The following is a 5,173-nucleotide window of genomic DNA, read 5'->3' as shown; positions in this document are numbered from 1 at the left end:
AGTCTCTGGATAGTCCATCCTTTCATCTTAGCTCTAAATTTTAAAGTTATTCTTTAAAAACTCAAAAGGTTATTTGATTTTGAAAGTAATATATTCTGTACATAAGAATAATTGGACTTAAAAAAAAGAATAATTGGACTTATTTTCAAATAAAATAATTTCTCTTCTTTTTCAATTGTTTTTCAATAGTGGATTTTTTTTAGTCCTACAGTCTTTAAATTTTTATGAATATATAGTCACAGTTGCAGCACATGCTTCCTTGTCACTGTCTTACTCTACAGAAACCCAATGAGATGGTTTCCTAATTCTGCATATAAGTTATTTACTCTCATATCAGGGTTTTGGGGTTTATTTAGTCATGAATATAAATAGATAGATGGTAGATAAGTAGTTAGATAGTTAGGAAGATAGATAGATAGATAGATAGATAGATAGATAGATAGATAGATAGATAGATAGAGATAAGCACAATATGAAACCATAAGAATAATATCAAGAAATCAGCTAAATGGATAAGAAGTCCTGCCCTGCTGTCATGGAGTTCACTATGTATTAAGTAAAAGGCTTCTAAACAACTAAAAATAATATGATGTAGTAATCACTACACTAAGGTGTAGTTGGAATGGTAGAGCACTTACCTGATATGTGCTAGATCTCGGTTCACCTAGAAACTACACAATGCAAAGACAAAAAACGTGATTAATCCATTCCATGGATCGCCAGTGTATTTCCTAGGGGTAGCAGGTGCCTGAAGGGCTTGCCACTGCAGATCTGTAGCTGAGGCTCTGAACTTGCAGCAGATTTTCTCTCCACACCCCATGCTGTTTGCTTAGGACAACTGAAAATAAAAATAACTGCTAGATTGCAAAACACAATTACAGTTTTCCAAGTGGCACAAGTTGCATGTGTGCTGAACCTTAAACAGTTTCCTCTACTTATTCTAAGGTTCACCTCATTTGAGCGTTCTCTGCCCTTGTTGGTACTCTTATGCACTTTATAATCTGCCCACTGGAAATTAAGCATTTAGAAACCACCAGCCAAGTAAGAAATGGAAAAAAAGAGATGATGGGTTGTGTGTGTGTACAGCACACCTTGAAGAGTATCCACAGGTGATGTTTATACAGCACCTGGCAGAACTGGGTCATCTGGTATACCTAGAGCATAGGATGGAAAGACCATAAAACAATAAGGCAAAGCTGGAGCTCTCAGAATAAATTTCTCTTACATGGCAACCAGAGATGCTTAATTTCAATCTGTTAAGAAATTGACTTTGACAAAAAGCACCAGCTGATGCAGAAGAAATGTGATTAGAGCAGAATATGTCAAATTTTAATAAGATTTGCCTCAAAGGTTTTGGACCAATTTTTTTCTTATACTTTATGATTTAATTTAAAATGCAGGGAAGAAAGATGGGAAGATGTTCTTCTCTAACAGGTAGAGTGCTAACACTAGATGGGACGAATGAGTTCTGGTGATTCGGGGCACGATCTAGTGACTATGGTTACTATTAAGACACTGTAACCCAAGGATTACAAGGAAATAGTTAAAACCAGTGCTGTGATGGAGATCATCCCTACATGAAATCCCAGATGGACTATGAGGGAGACTCTTGGTACAAAGTACAAGGGCAGCATCAATGATTTGGGAACTTAACACTGTTGTACCTTCTGTATAGGGTGGAGTATGCCTCTACAAAATATTGAGGAAGTATATGGAACTGTGAAGTATTAGAGTTGATATTTATTCATGCCTACAGTACATGACAATGAACTTGGAGGCTTATTACAAATAAGGTGTAGCAAATTTGGTATAACTACTGGAAGACAGGATATAGGCCAGCTGAGCTCCTTCTTACACAGGTAAGCTCGTATTATATGATCAATGGACATACCATGTCAGTCCCTATCAAGTTGGATATTTTTGACACATCTACAGAAACCAAAGCTAGAACTGCTTACTAATTAGATGTTGACATTACTTCCCATTTCCTATATAACCAAGAAATTATAAATAAAATAAGAATTATATTCTTCTGGATAGGACATAAACATTAAATGCAAGTCTTACACAAAATCTACCTGTTGTCATGCAAAATTATATTTGACTTACTGCTTAAACATGAACTTCAAATTCTATTTAAAAGCGGGAGCTATAGCTAAATCTGGAGCATCTGCATTTCCCATTTTCTAAGGATTACTGTGATGCCCAGGGCACTCCTGAGGTGGAAGAGGGAAATGCTCTTAAATAATTCTCTGTGACCTGCATATTCAAGAGCGAACACATTGACATGGGTCTGAGGCCGGCAGTTGTTGCAGCCTGTGATGGACAGCTATGGCTAAGGTAGACTGGCAAACCCTGACACCCACATTCCACAGCGGCCATGGTGGTTCAGTCATCTGTCACTCCTGCTTCTCGGGGTGCTGTGTTCTGGGTTGTGCTTCAGTGCTTACTAACAGTGTAATCTCTGTTGTTCAAAGTCTAGAATAATTACTTCCAGGGTAGTTTTGCTGAATTACTGCCTTTTCTTTCTTTCTTCCTTTCTTTCTTTCTTTCTTTCTTTCTTTCTTTCTTTCTTTCTTTCTTTCTTTCCTTCTTTCTGTGTTTCTTTCTTTCTTTCTTTCTTTCTTTCTTTCTTTGTTTCTTTCTTTCTTCTTTATTGGATAGCGAGAACAATTGCTACAACTTGATGCACTTTTTTTTTTTTTTACATTTTGAACATCCACGTCTGTCTCTTATTTTGCAAGAAAGGTTTGTGGAGGCTGGAGATGGCCACTCAGTACATTCTTAGCATACAGGAAACCCTGGGTTCTATCCCCAGCACTACATAACCCAGACACTGTAGCTCATGCCTTTAATCCTAGTAGTCATTAGGGAGATAAAAGCAAGAGCTGAGAAAGTTAAGGTCATATTCATCTACAATAGCAAATTCAAGGACATAGTCTAAGAACGGAAAGGAAGGAAAATGGGAGGGACAGAGGGAGGAAGATGGAAAGATAGTCTACAAACTATAGTACTGTAAGTTCTGTTTAAATTGTGAGGTGTATATATTTTGCTTAGACAATTAGAATATTGAACTTTGCCTGTGGTAAAGCATAAAGCCTTTAATTTGTACAGAGAACAGAACTTAGCCTATCTCCAAATTACTCAACACAATGAACATTTAATTTAATGTTTTGAAATGTTTTCATAAACCAATGTTTTAAAACATTAGTCCTCACATGGTATGTACTCACTGATAAGTTGACATTAGCCAAAAAGATCAGAATACCCAAGATTCAATTCCCAGACCACCTGAAGCTCAAGAAGAAGGAAGACCAAAGTGTGGATGCTTCAGTCCTTCTTAGAAGGGGGAACAAAATACCCATGGGAGGAGTTACAGAGACAAAGTATGGAGCAGAGACTGAAGGAAAGGCCATCCAGAGATTGCCCCACCTAGGGATCTATCACATATATACAGTCACCAAACCCAGACATTATTGTGGATGCCAACAAGTACTTGCTGACAGGAGCTGATATAGCTGCCTCCTGAGGGGCTCTACCAGTGCCTGACAAATACAGAGATGGATGCTCTCAGCCAACCATTGGACTGAGCACAGGGTCCCCAATGGAGAAACTAGAGAAAAGTCCTAAGGAGCTGAAGGGGTTTGCAGCCCCATAGGAGGAACAATATGAACCAGTCAGTACCCCCAGAGCTCCCAGGGACTAAACCACCAACCAAAGAGTACACATGGAAGGACTCATGGCTCCAGCCACATATGTAGCGGAGGATGCCCCTGTCAGTCATCAATGGGAGGAGAGGCCCTTGGTCCTATAAGGCTCTATGCCCCCTGTAGGGGAATGCCAGGGCCAGGAAGTGGGAGTGGGTGGGTTAGTGAGTTCAGGTGGGGAGGATAGGAGGTTTTCAGAGGGGAAACCAGGACAGGGGATAACATTTGAAATGCAAATAAAGAAAATATATAATAAAAATTAAAATTAAAAAAATAAAAAATTAGTCCTCAAAGAAATCTGTTTTGAGACTTGGCACAGTGGCACGTGCCTAAGCAGGTGAATCTATTTTAAGGCCAACCTGGTCTGCAAAGGAAGTTCCAGAAGAGCCAGGGCTATTACACAGAGATACCCTTTCTCAAAAAAACAAAGAAAGAAAAAGGAAAGAAAGGGAAGGAAGGAAGGAAGGAAGGAAGGAAGGAAGGAAGGAAGGAAGGAAGGAAGGAAGGAAGGAAGGAAGGGCAAGGCAAGGCAAGGCAGGAGGGAGGGAGGGAGGGAGGGAGAGAGGAAGGAAGGGGAAAAATAAGAAAGCTTTGTTTTGAAATTTGATGGATGTCATTCGCTTTCAGACATTTACTTACATTTCCACCACATTTATTCTTGTATTTGTTTTATGGAGGACATTGCACAGATGCCATGGTGTGTGTGTGAAGGTCAGAGGACAACTTGTACGAGTCATTCTCTCTTTCTACCATGTGGGTTCCAGGAATCGAACTCAGGTCATCAAGCTTGGCAGCAAGCACCTTAACCCACTGGCCTACCTCACCAACCCATGACATCATTTCTTCTCAGGCATTAACTCAAATATACACCTGTCTTTTCTTAATTTTTTGTCATTTAAGAATTCTGTACATGTATATAACTTTTTTAATCAAATCCACCCCATTCTTTCCCTTCTGGTTATATTTTTTTTACTATACACTATACTGTCGGATGAATTTTTCATCATCACACCCTGCCAATATAACTTCAAAATCATCTTTTACCATCCAAATCAACCCAAACTGGGAGCTCTAAGTTTGATCATGCCCTAACTTCTCTTTAAAACAACAAAGAGGAGCCATCTTGACAGTTAGGCTTAACATTGTGATGCAGTGTATATTATCATTTCACGAAGCACTGATTATTTAAATTAGGTGTACTTTTATTCTTTTGTATACCATCAGTAGTTGATTTAAAAAAAATAGTTCTAGGGGAAAAAAATGCAAGCTGGACAGTGGTAGCGAATCTCTGAGTTCAAGGACAGCAAGGGCTACACAGAGAAATCTGTTGAGAGAGAGAGAGAGAGAGAGAGAGAGAGAGAGAGAGAGAGAGAGAGAGAGGGAGGGAGAGGGAGGAGGTGGAAAGCTTTAGGTGACGATGCTGAATGCTCTGACTTGATCATGTTCCATCGTGTACATAAATACAA

The 5,173-nt window shown here is 39.1% G+C and overlaps 1 protein-coding gene across 1 annotated transcript in view; it reads left to right on the top strand.

Annotated features, from left to right (window-relative positions):
* Positions 1 to 5,173, top strand: part of Kcnq5 (potassium voltage-gated channel subfamily Q member 5) — a 572,009-nt gene that overhangs the window by 528,196 nt on the left and 38,640 nt on the right. The window lies entirely within an intron of this gene.

The sequence above is a fragment of the Mus pahari genome, chromosome 5 (assembly GCF_900095145.1).
Source record: "Mus pahari chromosome 5, PAHARI_EIJ_v1.1, whole genome shotgun sequence".
Lineage (NCBI taxonomy): Eukaryota > Metazoa > Chordata > Mammalia > Rodentia > Muridae > Mus > Mus pahari.
This window is presented reverse-complemented; position numbering and strand designations above follow the sequence as displayed.